Raw genomic sequence first — 17,904 nt, 5'->3', positions numbered from 1 at the left:
TTAAATGCATTTCCCTCTCATTATAGCCTTTGTTGCCTCCAGTCTGTTTATAGCAGAACTGGAAGGTAGCATAGTCCTTTTCTTCTTCATGTGCTAGCTGTGTTAAGAAGTGTCAGTGTTGCACTTTCAGGGAATAGTGTTTAACAGTGGCTCTTGCAGAGCCAGTAGACGGAGCACTGCATTGTGTTTGTGTAGGATCATGCCTGGGCCCCTCCATTGCATGTTTTGGTAGATACAGGAGAGTTCTAACTCCACCATTAACATTTATAAACCAGAGATCACAGAAAGGGAGCATGATCAACAAACACAGCAAAGTTAAGCGATGGCAGTTCTAGTCACAGCTTTCACCAATTCACTCTAACTGTAAACAATTCACTTCACTTGTCTGTAAGTAGAGATAATAGTTACCTACCCCCAAGCAAGGGTTAGTGTAAGCCCTGCTATTACTTATTTGTATAGCATCAGTGTACTAAAGAAAAGGAGTACTTGTGCCACAAGTACTCCTTTTCTTTTTTGCGAATACAGACTAACACGGCTGCTAGTCTGAAACCTGTTATCAGTGTACTAGGCACTTTACAGACAGATACAAAGACATGGTCCCTACCTCCCGAGGGCTATTAAGCTTTGAGAGACATCATACATAAAGAGAGGGAGAAGGGAAAGAGCAAAGGGATTAATAGCGTCAGTAAGCATCCATCCTATTATTGTGCATTTAAAAATATGTTTGATGCCCTGATTTTTTCAATGGGACAGGAGTGCTGGAGATAGGGGTGACCACAGGAGGCTCAATTAATGTCTATAAAGCACTTGAATAGCCTCAAAAGGGAAGCATTGATGAACCCTGGTTACCAACACAAGAGGTATTTCTCCCACCCCACCCCACCGTTCCTCTGATATTCTTGTTAACTGCTGGAATTAGCCTACCTTGCTTGTCACCATGAAAGGTTTTCCTCCTCCCCGCTGCTGGTGATGGCTTATCTTAAGTGATCACTCTCCTTACAGTTTTCAGAGTAGCAGCCGTGTTAGTCTGCATTCGCAAAAAGAAAAGGAGTACTTGTGGCACCTTAGAGACTAACAAATTTATTAGAGCATAAGCTTTCGTGAGCTACAGCTCACTTCATCGGATGCACGAAGCTTATGCTCTAATAAATTTGTTAGTCTCTAAGGTGCCACAAGTACTCCTTTTCTTTTTGCGAATACAGACTAACACGGCTGCTACTCTGAAACAAGACAGTTAAGGTACATCTACACAAAGATAAAAGACCCACAGCACAGCTAGAGCTGGCCAGGGTCAGCTGACATAGGCTCACCGGACTCAGGCTGTGGGACTAGTGAAGTGAAGCTAGCTAGGGTGGAGCCTATATATCTCCACAGTAATTTTGAAGCCCCAGAGCCAAACTCAGCAGACTTGAGTTTTTTACCCTTGTGTAGACATATCCTTAAGGGCTGGCCTTCCTTTAAGCCATTATGGTGGCTTAGGTTTCTCTCAAGTGTTTCTAATATACTCATCTCCATAGTACCTAAGCATCATTTGTTCTAGGCTTCATAAATATCACTAACTCATTTCCCTACAGCAGCCATCCCCCTATACTCCATACTCCAGCCCACATAGCAAAAGGAAAAGCCTAGTTTTATTGAACTGGCTTTTATACCTCTGCCCCAGGAACAGACAGACTCAGCTTTGTTCTGGGTGGGTGATTCTCTAGAACCGTCCTATTTGTTCCTATATAAATTAATAGCTGCACTAAATACCAATCAATACCTGCCCCTAAAGGGAGATGTATCCACTCTTCTCAGATTAGCAGCGTTGTTTGAGGTTTTGGGGGTTCCTCTCTTGTCTGAGCTAAATTTAGGGGCCATTGTCTGTGAATCAGCAGCCAAACTCCTTATCTACACAGGATTTGACCTCAGCATGGTACCACATTAAAAGTAGTTGGAAGGGCTTTTTCTTTCCCTGCAGAGAGTGGTGTGTCTGTATGCACTAAACTCATCTAATTAGAACTGGGGTTGGCCTAGGAAAGCCAGAGTCAGACCCTACTGCCCTAGAGCCCACAATACCCAAATCTTACCCCAGGCTCTCCGGTCCTTTTGCTTTCCTGCTGTGAACAGCTTTTCAGTAGTAGTCAGGCAAGGTCACACTTCAGGTCTTTTAATTTTCTTGGTGCTGTCTCTTTAACCCCTTCCCTGCTGCAGCAATAATGTTTGCTGGATCCTCTGCCTGAAGCAGGGCTCCTTTTGTCTTTCTTTTCTCTGCTGCCAATCATGTGAGCTGGGGGGAAGGACAGCTAGCTGTAGGCATCAAAAATGAAATTTTAGGCAGGGTGGTAGGTTGGCTGGAGATCAAAGGCAGAGAGACATTCTTGAGCTGAGCCCTCCCTCTGTGATTGGCATTAGGAGAGGCAAGTGCTGGTGCTGCAGCAGGAGCAGAAGATGAGCTAAAGTGGGTGCAGTACTGGCAGTGCCAAGAGGGAGAGAGGATTATAAGCTACTCTGAAACCAGTGCTAGATATGGGACCCATCTGTTTAAAAAGATGCGGGGGTATGCACATCAGGACTGTGGTGTCGTAGTAGAGCTGTGTTGGGTTTAAGGCTGGCAGTGCAGAGAGTGTTGCCAGTCAGGATGGAGACGTTCTGGCAGACGGTGTGAGTGTCCTGTACTAACTTAGACCTAGCTGGTGCTATTCTTTCTTCACTTTCATGGGTGCCAAAGCTTCATAAATATTTATAATGAAAGGAAGAGCTCCTAAGTGGCTATTTGGCAGATGTGCTCGGACTATACCATGCAGGTGTACCTGCCCTGAAGTTCCCATGAACTTCCCCCCGCCTCCCAGAGCCTCCTGCATGCCATGAAACAGCTGATTGGGAAGTGTGGGGAATGCGGAGGAGGTGCTGATCAGCGGAACTGCCAGTGGGTGGGAGGCGCTGGGAACGGGAAGGGGGGCAGTTAATGGGGGGCTGCTGATGTATTACTGTGGCTCTTTGGCAATGTACATTGGTAAATTTTGGATCCTTCTCAGGCTCAGGTTGGCCACCCCTGGTTTAGGTGATGTGGCAGGTTAATGCTACACCTTGAGATCTCAGAGGCCTGAGTTCAAATCCAGTATAGATCACAAGCAGAAAGATCAAGGACTAGAATAACAGGAGTAATACTCATTAGGATGTCTGGGAACCCAGGACTGGAATAGCAAGGGAGGCTCTGGTTCTGCAGACCAGGAGTGAGTGACCATCATTGACAGAGCTGGGGAGCAGGAAAACTTGCATCGACCCCAGACTCTTGTTTCAACATTTACCCAATCCTTTCAAAAGACAAATCAAGGAATGCCTCATTGGTTGTTCCAAATTAGAAAGGAGTTGATTAACCATAAGTTTTCCCGTTTGGGAGGATAACACATACTGAGCTTGAACGTACTCCCATTGAATTCAGTGGCAAAACTCCATCCATTTCTTCATAGAAGCGCGTCCCTGTGTAGAAATCCTCTGTTAATTTACACTCCGAGTCCTGACCATTCCTTGCGGATCTGGACCTTGCCACAGTTCTGCTATATCTTCATGAACATGAGGCCTCTTGGATTCTGATTTGCGGAGCTATTTGTGTGCAAATCACCCCCCCCCACACACACACACACACACTCTTCCTATGTGAGAAATGCTTAGGGTGACCAGACGTCTCGATAAAATCAGGACTGTCCTGATATTTAGTTGTTTGTCCTGTGTCCCGACTGATGTACGGTCGGGACGTCATTTGTCCCTTTATTTTGCTTCGGCAGCACTCCGGCTTTTTTTTTTTTTTTTTGCTTGGGGCGGCAAAAAACCTAGAGGCTGTGGCTGCCCCCCCCATGTGTCCCGATATTTTGTGCTTGTCATCTGGTCACCCTAGAAGTGCTGCAGCTGCCTTACAGCTGATTTTATTAGGCAGCAGAGTGAACATGTCCCAGGAGCTTCCAAGCTCTTTGATTTTTTTCTCCTTTGAGATCAAACCTAAAAAAAAAAGCCGTTTGTCAGCATATGTATCCCAGAAACCAGGTGCATGCAGCTCCTGAGTGCTGTCCACTCTCACCTGACTCTGATAGTGCTGGCAGAATGTGAGAGGGGAGGAGAGACACAAACCCTTATTCATTTCACACAAATACGCTAATCACCTCTGCTCAATTTCTAAAACAAATAGCCATTTTCCTTCTCTGTTTCAACTTTTCTGCCAACAATGTGCACCAGCCCCACTTCTGGGACTCCACGGTGTTTGCAAAGGACAATGCATACAGGGCTGAGCAGGACACCAGGATGGGTAGAAGTCTAGCAACATTTGCCTTAAATGGCTTGAAGAGGAGTAAGTGCTTCTCTGTGCTTGTAAAAGGCCCATTTAATTCACCTTCCCCCGCCCCCCCCAAGCCTTACTGGCATCCAGGACACAGGGACTTTTATTACACCATGAAATACCTGGAATGTGAAGTGATTGAACAGTTTTAGAGGAAAATGCATCACTTCTGACTGGCCATCAACCCTACGTGCCTGCTGCCACACACCTACTCTCCGGATAGCCAACAGGAAGGCTTGTCTGGCCAAGGTCTGCTTCGAGCTGAAAGCCACACACAAGTGGGGTTTCTATTTTAATGGGAAGGGCTTGTTCAGCAGTGTTTCTGGTCAGCCCTTGGAACAGTTAACAGCACCCAAAGAGACTCCCACAACAGCAGCACAGACATTCGGTAATTCACCCCTTCGTTGGTGGGCATGGGATGTGACAGAAAGCTTGAGGGTGCAGCACTGAGTAAGGGCCCAGGACTGGAAGAGCAGGGGGTGCTGCAAATCAGGGCTGAGGGGCACTATCAGAGCTGTGTGGGAGCCCAGGACTGCGACTGCTGGGGCAGGGCTGGGCTGCAGATTAGGATGGAGATGCTTTAGCAGAGCTTTGTGGGAGTCCCAGATCACAAGGGCTGTTGCTAGTAACACCTTGGCTAAGTTTGTCTGGACCCTGATCATCTTCTGTCTGTTACTGCAGTGGCTTCCTCTCCAGTCCTCTTGAGCCCCCATTGCCCCTCCCATTTGTCCAAAATGTAGCTGCTAATATTATCGTCCTCACCCAACGCTCTGACTGTGCCTCTCCCCATCCCCCACATCCTTCTGTGGGCTCCCCTTCCCTACCCAATCCAAGTTACATCTCTTGTCCTCCCCTGCAAGGCTCTGCCCACCTCCATCTCAGCCTACATCTTGGCCCTGCGCTTTGAGTGTATCTTCCCAGCCCGCTCCACCCAGCCAGCACCTGCTTGAAAGGCCAGGGGGGCAGGCTGCTGGCTTCAAGAATCCTGTTTCCAGCTTTGTTTTGCCAATGTGAGGAGCCTGGAGATCAAAAGCACACTGCTGCTGCTCCAGGGAAAAGGGGGTGCATGGGGGGCTAACTTGTCAGAGGCTGTCTAGGGAGACTGGCTGACACAGAGAGACTCTGCAGAGGGAGTCTAAAGCAGTTGGGCCTTCCCAGAGCCAGGGAATCATATGCCTTAGGGCAAGGGTTCTCAAACTGTGGGTCAGGACCCCAAAGTGGATCATGACCCAGAGCCGATGTTAAACTTGTTGGCTGACGCCAAAGCCTGAGCCTCTCTGCTCCGGGCTGAAGCCCAAGCCCGAGGGCTTCAGCCCGGGGTGCAGGGCTCTGGCTCTACCTCATTTCCCCGCCCTCCTGCCCGGGGTTATGGAGTAATTTTTGTTGTCAGAAGGTGGTCACAGTGCAATGAAGTTGGAGAACCGCTACCTTCGGGAAAACCTAGACATGCGTACAGTCTGTTTTGTTGTTTTAAGAGCTGTTTTCTCTGAAATACTGTGGTTCTAACTAAATGATATTTTGCTTCAAGGAGGCTGCCTCGTCACTATATTAACCATTGGTCCGTGCTTCAGAGGGAACAGAACGGATGAGTCTGAGCCTCTGTCAGACCTGCTGAGGTAGTCTCAGTTAATATCAGGGCACTGCAACCCAGAGACCAGTTTGAGAGTGGCGCATCCTGTGATTCTATCAGAGCCAGACAACATCCCAAGGCCTGAGCCTTGGGAGGGGGGCGCTTGACAGGACTGCGAGGGGCCAGAGGTGCAGTTCGCCTGGGAACTGTGACAGCTGCCCACAAACCACCTCAATAAGCAGCCTCCCAGCATGTCCCATCTGTCCTGTTTGTATCTGGTATCGTGTGAGCTATTTCAGAGCTGGGTGCATTGCTGGCACTTAATCCCTGATAGCACAGGCCAGGGGTGAGTTGCAATCCGAACCGCCCAGCTAGGCTATTGTATGCCCCACTCTTGAGGAGCACGTGGAATGTTCAGCTGGTGCGGAATGAGGCTGCTCGCCTCCGGAGCAGGGTGGGTCATTGTGAGCCCATAGAAAACATACTCATCCCGTTCTTTGTTGACTATCTGTGCTCTTCCAAGGACAATTCCAGTTGCTAATTATAATCTTCCAAGCCCTACAAGATCTGGGCCTCATTTAGAGTCTGTGGGCTGGATCCTATGCTGGCGTTAATTGACGTAGTTACCTTGGAGACAGTGGAGCTATGCCAGTTTACACCAGCTAAGGATCTGGTTCTGTTTCTCTTCCTGCTGCTCAATCATGGCATTGTGCTTCCCTGGAGCACACTTTTTATTATGACCTGAGTTTACTTCATCCCTTGCCTTCCAGGACACTCCATCCTCCAGATTCCCAAGTGTTTGGAACTTGGCTCTTGATTAATTGACTCCGTTTGACATACTATTAAGGCCAGAGATTTCACTGGGCAGGCGATGGATGCTGAGTAGTTACATTGAGACGACTCGCATGTTTTTGTTTGTTTTTAATAAGCTGTACGGCGCCCGGCTGCTGCACTCTACCGGCCCCACACAAAGCCCTATAAATAAACCCAGCAAATAAATAACATTAGCTGTGTGGGAGGCCAGGTCTGCAGGAGCAGGTGCTGCAGATCAGAGGTGCGTTGGCAGAACTGTGCGTGGGAATCTTGCACAGTGCCTGCCCATACAATGCCTGATGCTATCTGAAATGTTTGCAAATGCTTTTAATTCCCTCTGTGGACCAAGCTGTGAGTGAGGCACACAGTAAAGCCATGAAGTGTGTGTGTGGGAGGAGGGGAGGTCATACTGTGCATCAGGAGGGATTGGAGATGAGGCACAAAAAGAATGAGACTCATGAGCAGAAATAAGCCTGAACCCCAGTATTCAGATCTGGGTCAGAACATTACCCAAGTTCAGGGTGCTGGACTTTGGATTTTGATTTGATTCGTAGATTTTAAGGCCAGAAAGGACCATTAGATCATCTAATCCAGGGATCGGCAACCTTTGGTATGCAGCCCTTCAGGGAAAGCCGCTGGCGGGCCGGGCCGGTTTGTTTACCTGCAGCATCTGCAGGTTCAGCCAATCGCAGCTCCCACTGGCTGTGGTTTGCTATCCCAGGCCAATGAGGGCTGTGGGAAGTGGCGGCCAGCACGTCCCTCGGCCCGCACCACTTCCAGCAGCCCCCAGTGACCTGGAACGGTGAACCGTGGCCAGTGGGAGCTGCGATCGGCCAAACCTGTGGACGCTGCAGGTAAACAAACTGGCCCGGCCCACCAGCAGCTTTCCCTGATGGGCCACGTGCCAAAGGTTGCCGATCCCCGATCTAATCTGACATCCCTGTATATCACAGGCCATGGACGTTCACCCAGTTACCGCTGTGTTGAGCCCAATGACATACGCTTGACAAAAGCAAATCTTCCAGAAAGGTAGCCGGTCTTGATCTGAAGACATCAAAAGATGAAAAATCCACCATTTCCTTAGTAGGTTGCTCCAATGATTAATCACCCTCACTGTTAAAAGTTTTTGTGCCTTATTTCTAATTTGAATTTGGATGGTTTTAATTTCCAGCCTTTGGTTCTTGTTATGTCTTTCTCAGGTACCACATGTGTTGGAGGGATCCATCCAGTCCAGCTCTGTGCAGGCTTCATGCCTTGCTTTTTCTTCCCCTTCAACTGGATGTGCACTGTCTCCTGTTTCAGACCTTGCACTAAAGCCCTCCCCTGTCCTCCTATGAGCACATTTCCTTCAGTTCTCTCTGGGCTGATTACCCTCATTATCTTTGTCCTTTTACAGTATGTTCATTTCTCAGGGCTTGGCTGTTTCATAAAATATATCTGAGGCCCAGGGAATGTCTCCAATTAATGGATCAATTCTTTTGCTAAACCAGTTTTTCTTTGCGATTTCCCCGTGTCCTGCTAGAAGCTGATTGCATGTCCCTAAGATCTGTCGGGCTTTGGTGCATGGAAAGCGTATGCTCTTTAACAGGAGATCCTTTATGTAGGCACTCTACTGTCCTTTGATAAGGGAAACAAGCAGCCTCTTGATACTTTTAAGCACTGTGGGCCCGACGTTAACAATTCCAGCCCTCAAATATAGTAAATGGACAGCTCAGTTTAGGGGAAAACAGTAGTGAAAACAGCTTACTTTCCCTCATTTGCTGTCCCTGCTGCTGAACATTCAGGGCCAAGATCATCCCTTGTATAACAGGAGCACAGTCAGTAGAATTAGGCAGGGGATTACTCTGGCTCTGAATGTAGCACTCCCTGCTCACCACCAGGTGACCTGCCAGCTGCAGAAGTCTAAGCCTGAATGAAAGAAAGCTAAATCCCATGCTGGAACAGATGGATACAAAATTTGCCAGCAGCTCAATACTTAATTAAAACCTCTCTTGGGCTTTCACCCTGTTAAAAAGCTGAACAGAAATTGGAGCCATTCTCCAAAGAGACACTTTAAGAGTAAAAAGACACGTGTGTGCCAATCTATTTGTCTAGTGTATTCTCCCACCACCCCCTTGGTCAGCTCTGCATTATTTATTGTCCCCTGCCTAAAGGGTCTCAGGTTATTCATGTGTCACATAGTCTCCAGGGGAGAGTTCCCCATCACCCAGCCAGCATCCCATTTCTCTCTGTTCCTGCTCCTTTTACCCTGACTGTAGATTGCCTAAGGAAGGGTGGCAGGGCTGTGGTGGAAGGAGCTCACTTAAGCTGGATACACAATGGGAAAGTTGGGACCTGGAATTCTCCACTGGTGGTAGAAACGAAACGGCAGAGGCTGTAGCATAAACATGGGTCAAGTGTCAATACCCCTGTGCCATCTAACCTTGCTCTAAAATCGTTAAATATAAATCATGTACTATGGACATGTCCTCATGGAAATCAATGGCACAACTTCCATGGTGCCCCCCAAATTTTTTTGGGGGGGAGTATTTCATGGGGTATAGTAATAATACTTATATTTAATTATATAATTAATATTGCATTTTGGAAAGAAAACCAAATGATTAACAACAAAGTTGTTTTTCCTCTTAATCTATGTAAATAAATAACAAGCAGAACTCATCCGCAAGGACTCATTACCAAGCCTGCAGTCCTGATTTTTCTATTCAACTTGTCTTTTCCAATAGACTCTCCAGGTGCCATAAAAGCCCAACATTCCATTCTTCTCCAAGGCAGACACACCTTTTTCAAGTATTAATCACTTTAGCAACTGTGATTTCTGTACAGTAAAGGAGGGTGAGGTTCATGCTAAAAAGAGTTTTATTTCCCAGCCACGTAGAATCTCAGGGTGGGACAGTTGTGCTTACCATGAGGAAGTCCTGCAAAGCGAAATTAGTTATACAATAGGAATAAGTTGTCTAGAATATTTAAAGTGATATCCAAACCTTGGAGAGGACATAAGCATGTGTCGTTTCAAACTCCCCTGATTCCAGGACATGCTTACTGTGACAGTTCTTCCAACTGGCAAGAGCAGATTTACGTGGAGAACAGATGGGCACATGTCTCTAACCACAGTAGTGTCACAGAACTGAAGCATCATCTTAAAATAAGCCTCACAATGACCTAATAATAGTGACATAGGACCAGATTCTGATTTCAATTACACTATGATAAAAACAGAGAAACACTGTTGAAATCAGTGGAGCTACTTTGGATTTGCCTAGGTGCAGAAGAAAGCACATTTCTGGAATGTTTCCAAACAGGTTTTGTTTTCTCTTTACTCCACTCAGTTTCATACTCAGAAATTGTTTGCAAAGCACTATGGGCAAGATCAGCCAGAGCATCCTTGGGTGAATCTAAATCCTGCCACAGGCAGATGGTTATTCTTCCTTCCATAAATATCTTGAAAGGTGGAAAGGTCTCAGTAGCATGGCCCATCCTTAATGGGGAGAGGTGATGAAATAATGCTGAGGTAGCTAAGAAAAGAAAAATAGGAGTTTAAAAAAAGAAATGCAGGAATATGAGTGAGGCAGAACAAAACAAGATTGCAGTTCTCCATAGAGCCAAGAGTTCCCCTTGTATACTTCACATCTTTGTCCCACCTGGGGCTGCAGATAGTTGGTTACACCTGGCTCAGACATGATGATCTGCTAATTAGGATGCAAAGGAGACAAGGCAGGCACTTCTCATCCAATATTCTCCAGGGCACATTCAGGATCTCAAGAGCAGATTAAAACTATCTGCTTTGGAAATTCATGAGTGAAACAAATGGAAGTCAAATTATGGTGTCTGGTTAGCTCTCCACTTGGCTAGGCATGTTAATGAATATCCTCTTGCCTCAGTAAGGATGGGTGAATAACTGGCAGTGAATAATTTATTGGATGAGTTTTGTCTCTTCTCACAAACTGCAAAAATAGTACAATTTTCTCAAATTTATTCAAAATGATGCACCCAATAATTTTGCTCTCTAGATTTCACACAAGCAGATCACAATGAATATTTGGTATTCAACCTGCGTTGCTTGCTCTGATGGGACTCACAGCTCATATGGTATGTTTCTGAGCCCTTACTGAATCCATGTAATTCCTAATACTCTCTAATAATTGCTTAAATTTCACTGTTTCTACATACGCTTTGCCAGTAAACTCACTCACTAGAATACTTGCAGGTGCAAACAGAGTCAAAAAGAAAAAAAAGCCAAGTAATCCTATTCCCCAGAGTTATGTTATCACATATGTTATCTTGCATGAGGGTGCAAACTTAAGGTTGCCATTAATAACTATTATTATATTGCTAATAATAACCTTCAAAGGCAAAGTGGTTACAGAAAGGAAAACTTGCAGTTAGTAACCAGGTCCAGTTTATGCAAACACAGTCTGACTCACAAAGCCCTACTCAGATGGAGAATGAGAGCTCCTTCTGTTGTCTCAGGCCTGGCTCTTTCCAGCCCTAACTGGGCTGTGTGAGTTTTAGGATGAGCTTTAGCCCAGGCTGTTTTCTATACCAAAGCCTACTGTGTGAGTAAAAATAATGTGTCTCTCAGTTTCCTTCAGGGTGATGCAAGACCTGATTTAAACCTTGGCTCTATGCACACACCACATTGCTCCTTTGGGTACACTTCTATTTGCAGTTCATCAGTTACAGAAAAGAAGATGGGATAAAACCTGAGAGAGGCTGAATGCATTGACTCCTATTGACTTCATTAGATGTTTAGGGGCAAAACCCTTTGTAGGAGGATCATGCTCTAATCTAAGTGTGCCAGTTGCCAAAGGGTCCGTTCAAATGAAGAATCCAATGATTCTTTCCAAGCCTATCCTGCGACAGCGATGGCATCATTTGCCTTAAATGGGAGGTGGTGTATCCTGTCCTCTGACATGCATTTTCAAGTCTATACCACAACTGCCCGTTGATCATGATGGTTTTTTGTAACAACCACCCCTCCTCTCCATTTGGAAACAGGTTCTTGAAAATCGCCTTGGATTTATTAAGAGGTAAAATAATCCTGAATAAAACGAATATACGTTACAACATACAATGTGCTGCGACTCCCTTGCATAAGTGGCATTGTTTCACAGAGGCATTGGGCACCATGGGTATCGTAAACAGAGTTGGAGCTAATGCTGAAATATGTGTATCCACTGGCCAAACCATTGCCTCTATCTACATTCTGTAGCTCTCATCTCCCTCAGGTCCTGTTTTTCTGAGGGGAAAAAGAAGTGTTTTTCAGTGGTGCTCACTCAACTGTGTGTGTTTAACATGATCAAAAAGCCCTGTCAGAGGTAAGCTAACACCTCTGAAGCTGTCTTACCTGGTGATGTGTAGCCTATGGGGAAGAGAGCAGAACTTTGCCATCACATTTCCATATCATGTAATGTTGGAAAACAAGCAGTACCTCGCTATTCCCCTCTGTGTCAGATCTGGTAGATGAGCGGTAGCTGAAAGAGAGAGATCACATAAGGAACTGCGCATTGGGTACAGCAAAGTGCTGTCAGTGCTGGCACAGACTGGGCCTTCGGTGCACTGAGCCAATGATGTATTTTTGTCATGGAGCTTTCTTAATCTGTGTAATGTGCAATCTACTAAACCTCATGGCTTCCAGGGCATATCCTGCTTGACACCCTGGGTTCGAGGTATTCCAGAAAGGGCTTGATATCAGAAAACAGAAGCTGCTTTGCAAAAAAGAGGCCCTTAGACCATATGTAATAGATGCGGAGATAAAAAAGTTTCTGTACAGTAAGCAACAACATATCTCCAATGTGCTGCGTCAGGTCAGAGGCTTCCATTTCATGTGGTCCAAGGGCAATTACAATGCATTTACAATGTACTGCTGTCATCTTTCTCCCTAGACATCCCGGCTCCAGTCTCATTGGGTTTCCATGGGAACCACAACAGCTCTGCCAAAACTCACACCTTCTAAGACCTTTTGAGTGGAAACTCCATCTGTGTAATTTCCATATTTAAGAAGCTGCCCCCTTCCCCAGATACCCTCTTCCCCAGCCCCAGCCCCCCTTGTTACCCGACAGCTCGACAAATTAGACAGCCCCACTCATTTCAACACTCCGATTTTTTTGAAGCTCTGGGTTGTGTTTGCCATTGGCATTTTCAATGGAGCCATTGATAGTATTGCTAGTTAGTTTGGGCATCTGGCTCAGTGGCTCTTATGCCTTGAATCAGAGACACTGGCACTTACCCGAGCCACATCTAGGAATAAAGCGTTTCATGAGGAATCTAAACTCCTAGTCTTGGTGAATGCAATTGAACCCGTACAAGGACTGATTTGAGTAATTCCCTTATATCCAGATGGTCACTACAGCAGATACATAAGGCAATGAACTTTCCAAGGCAGACACCTGCACAGTAAAACAGTTTCTGGGCTTTTGGGGTTAGGACCTCAGGGAGCTTGTAATTCTCCCTGTTTTTGTGCCGGCCCAGCCCCAGCATGAATTGGAGCAGCCTAGGTGCTGCTGTAATTTATTCCACTGGTGCAAGGTCCCTAAAATGCCACCATGTCCCCTCCCTTCCCCCAAGCTAACTCCTGTATTGTGGAGTACGGTGAGGACAGATCCAGCTGGTGCAGGGGCTGCCTTGGCTGGCTTTATGCCAGTGAAAAGCTTCTCTCCACACATTAATTCTGCTCATGTCATTTGCAGTCAGAATCTGGTCCTCAGTTTAGCAAGGACAGAGCCAAGGTCCCAGTGTCATGACTTGTCGATTCTGGTTGATGAGTTCTAATGTTCTGTGGGATTGTGGACTTTTGTAGCTTACAAATGTACAAGTCACGCATTTTATAGACCAGCTGGTGGGAGATCTTTTTTTAAGCTCTTATTTGAAAGTGGCAGTGAAACTGTGAACGTTTCTTATTCCTGAGCTTCTCACATATTTTAACCATGTCTGTTCCAAGTAATTGTTAATGGATTAGTTACGTCTCTCTCTCTTTCACTTTAAAGTTAGAAATAAAGACAAAGGGATATTAAATATAGCAAAGGCTATTGCCAGAGAAGAAAGATGGGGAACAGACCTTTCACAGGGCCTATCCCAGGTGATGTGGGGAATCTTGGCAAGACCATTGTGTGTTTTTTTACCCTGAAGTGAACAGCTTAAATTTTTGATACAGTAATACTATATACTGTGATGGGTTCAGTCACAAAGACCCCCTTGGGACTGTCACCTGACGTGCTGAAACTACCTCTGAGCCCGTTTTCCCTGTCAGCTTGGGACTCCAGAACCCTGCCTTGTTGAGCCAGACTCGCAAGCCTGCTGCAACACAGACCCACGACTGTCAACACTGAACCACGTCCCCCAAAAGCTGCAGGCTTTAACTGAAAACCGCTCAGCAGGTACTCCTGTCTCCAGCACCCAGACACTCAGCTCCCAATGGGATCCAAACCCCAAATAAATCCGTTTTACTCTGTATAAAGCTTATACAGGGTAAACTCATAAATTGTCTGCCCTCTATAACAGAGAGAGAGAGATGCATAGCTGTTTGCTCCCCCAGGTATTAATCACTTACTCTGGGTTAATTAATAAACAAAAGTGATTTTATTAAGTAAAAAAGTAGGATTTAAGTGTTTTAAGTAATAATAGAACAAAGTAAGTTATCAAGCAAAATAAAACAAAACACGCAAGTCTAAGCCTAATGCATTAAGAAACTGAATACAGGTAAATCTCACCCTTAGAGATGTGCCAATAAGTTTCTTTCACAAACTAAAAGAAAAGGAGTACTTGTGGCACCTTAGAGACTAACAAATTTATTAGAGCATAAGCTTTCGTGAGCTACAGCTCTCATGAAAGCTTATGCGCTAATAAATTGGTTAGTCTCTAAGGTGCCACAAGTACTCCTTTTCTTTTTGCGGATACAGACTAACACAGCTGCTACTCTGAAACCTTTCACAGATTAGACTCCTTCCTAGTCTGGGTCTAATCCTTTCCCCAGTACAGGCCTTGTTAGTTCCAGCAGGCATCTTAGATGAAAAGCAGGGGATTCCACATGACTGGGACCCCTTTGTTCTGTTCCACCCCCTTTTATAGCTTTGGCACAAGGCGGGAATCATTTGTCTCTCTTTGTCTCTCCCTCCTTCTAAGTGGGAAAGCACCAGGTTCAAGATGGATTCCAGTATCATGTGACATGTTCACATGTCCTGTGAGACTTCATTACCCACTTGCTGGCACACACTTATAGAGGAAGGCTTAGAAATAAACAGAGCCATCTACAACCAATTGTCCTAGTTAATAGGGGCCATCAAGATTCCCAACCACCATTAATGGCCCACACTTTGCATAACTACAATAGGACCTCAGAATTATATTTCATATTCCTAATTTCAGATCCAAGAATGATACCTTCATACAAAAAGGATGACAACACTCAGTAGATTATACGCTTTGTAATGATACCTTACAAGAGACCTTTTGCATAAAGCATATTCCACTTACATCATATTTACACTTATAAATATATTTCCATAAACATATGGACTGCAATGTCACATGTACACATTAGGAGAGCGAGATCTTTGCTAGTGGTAGTGACTGGCATTTATAATGATGCCTTTTATACAAAAAGAAAAGGAGTACTTGTGGCACCTTAGCGACTAACAAATTTATTAGAGCATAAGCTTTTGTGAGCTACAGCTCACTATGCTCTAATAAATTTGTTAGTCTCTAAGGTGCCACAAGTACTCCTTTTCTTTTTGCGAATACAGACTAACACGGCTGCTACTCTGAAACCTTTTATACAAGGATCTCTAAGTGTGTTGCAAACTATCTGCCTGAGATCACTTCACCCACCACTGAAATTCAGCCCCCACTGGAGCGGAAAAGGACAGATGATTAACAGTGCACAGCAACGCTACACAACAGTTTGGAAGACAGAGTGAAGATCACAGTACCAACTGAAACTGCAGGGTAATTTAGGGAGGCAGAATGAATACCTGAATTAGAACTTGGCCAGCACAACCAGGTTAACATCCCAAGTCTTGTAAGAAGTGCCATGGAATCTTTCATGACCACAGCAGTCACGGCCTTTGTTTTATCTCTCATCCCAAAGGCAGCCTTTCACGAGGAGTGTAACTGTGCCCATTGTTTCCATTCGAAAAACTGACATGTGCTGACAAACTTCTTCATCAGATCTCATGAAAGCTCAGCAGTAGGTGTCTATCACCAAGGCATAGTAATTAGGAACAGCCAGCCTGTTGGTGTCATTGACAGAGATTACTATACTGACAGGCAGAGACTAGTATTTGGATGCAAGCTTGTATCTTGTGCTATCCAGAGCATTGGAGATAATGCTCTCCACTTCACCTACCAAGCAAAGAGGTTCATGTGTATTTTTTTTATATCCTCCTTACCTTGTGCACTTATCTCTTCCCCCAAAATCTGTATAAATGAGATTAGGTTTGATTAGGGCTCTATCCTGAAACTTCTTCTGGATCTGTCTGTTAACTTGTTTCAGAGTAACAGCCGTGTTAGTCTGTATTCGCAAAAAGAAAAGGAGTACTTGTGGCACCTTAGAGACTAACAAATTTATTTGAGCATAAGCTTTCGTGAGCTACAGCTCACTTCATCGGATGCATTTGGTGGAAAAAAAAACTTGGTAACTGTGTATATTAATTATTATTAGTAGTAGTATTTTATTAATGTACATTGCTGGAGCACCTAGAAGCCCCAGTCACAGACCAGACCCCCCATTGTGCTAGATACTGTACAAACAGAACAAAAAGATGTTGCCTGTCCCAAAGAGTTTACAATCTAAGAAGTAATTACAATCTAAGCATATTGATTTATGGCACCTGTCTGGGAAGGGGAAGGAATACTCTGTTATTGCTATTTATTATTTAGATTCCAGTAGCTCCTTCTAGGTATGAGGCCTTTTCTTAACACTGAGGGTAACATAAACCTGCCGTGCGAGAGCTGACACTCTAAAAAGACAATACAGACAAAAGGGAGAATACGGAGCAGGTTGATGACAGGTCAAAACTTATTAATTACATATATTTTGTCATTGTTGCTTTTTTAAACTAAAGACTCTAAATTGCTGGAGAATTCAGCCTTCTGATCTGGCTCCCATACCCATTTCTGGCTCCAGTTCCAATCTCCATCTTTCCCTGTCTCCAACATTCAAACATCCTCCCTCCACGCAGGTGAGCAATTCACTCTCAAGATAAATAGATGAGCTAGACTCTGATCCAGTGAAGTGCTTACACATGTTTAACGTTAAGCATGAGAGTAGTCCCATTCCACAGCTTGAGCTCCAGTCTACACTACAAACTTATGTTGGTATAATTATGTTGCTCAGGGGGCTGGAAAATCCACACCCCTGAGTGACGCAGTGATACCAGCCTAATCTCTGGGGAGGATGTAGCATCTTCACGAAGTGCTACAGTGGCACAGCATGGTACTTGTAGACAAGCCCTAAGCTAGTTTCTTGTAGGGGTTGTAGGAGAAGTGGCTTTCTGGGAGGGATTTAAATGAGGAGGGGGTTTGCAGATCAGCTGAGGAAGGACTTAGGGGGTGGCATGGAAGGAGACACACAGATGTTTGTGGGAGAAACAGATAATATATCTTGTTATTGCAAAGACTACCCTTGATAACATCAACAAGACCGGTTATGTCAGGTCAAGTAATCCAGAGCCATCAGTGGCTTCCAAGAAGCTATCATGAGACTTTCAGCAAGGCAGGAAAGGAAAAATAGACAAATTCAGTGTCTGATCTTCATTGCTGTTCATTCCCATCCAGTGGTGAGAGCTGGGATTGTTGTTTTCCCCCAAGTGGATTTCATGACTCCCATGACATCTTTTAGAAGCTACAGACACTTCTGCAGATTCTAAGTCCCTCCTTTGTTCAAGCTCAACGAAAACTGCAGACAGATAGACATGGCTGGTTGAAAGTATGCTCCTTCTGAAGACCTGTTCCTGCAGACAAAGATTATTTCAAAAAGAATCTTTCAATTCCCTTATCTACTAGAGACCGATTGATATTTGAAATGTTACTTTCAACCAAAACTTGCCATATCTGGCCCACTTGGGCCATGAACTTTGGTGTAAAGGTTGTTTGTGTAGCATCCTAGATACAGCATTGGAAGATGGAAATTTTACAAACAAATGGAATAAAATATTGGTTCATGTAGGTCATACCCAGTGTTTCCCCTCACTCTGGCCCCTCTTCACCCTGT

At 45.1% G+C, this 17,904-nt stretch overlaps 1 long non-coding RNA gene across 1 annotated transcript; it reads left to right on the top strand.

Annotated features, from left to right (window-relative positions):
- Positions 1–10,503: 10,503 nt before the first annotated feature.
- On the top strand, positions 10,504–11,755 carry LOC122455990. Its single transcript, XR_006274572.1, has 3 exons — positions 10,504–10,585; positions 10,706–10,784; positions 11,278–11,755. It is a non-coding gene; the product is annotated as an uncharacterized LOC122455990 (long non-coding RNA).
- Positions 11,756–17,904: the final 6,149 nt, after the last annotated feature.

The sequence above is a fragment of the Dermochelys coriacea genome, chromosome 10 (genome assembly GCF_009764565.3).
Source record: "Dermochelys coriacea isolate rDerCor1 chromosome 10, rDerCor1.pri.v4, whole genome shotgun sequence".
Classification (NCBI taxonomy): Eukaryota; Metazoa; Chordata; order Testudines; family Dermochelyidae; genus Dermochelys; species Dermochelys coriacea.
Note: the sequence above shows the minus strand (reverse complement) of the source record. Positions and strands in the feature narration are given on the sequence as shown.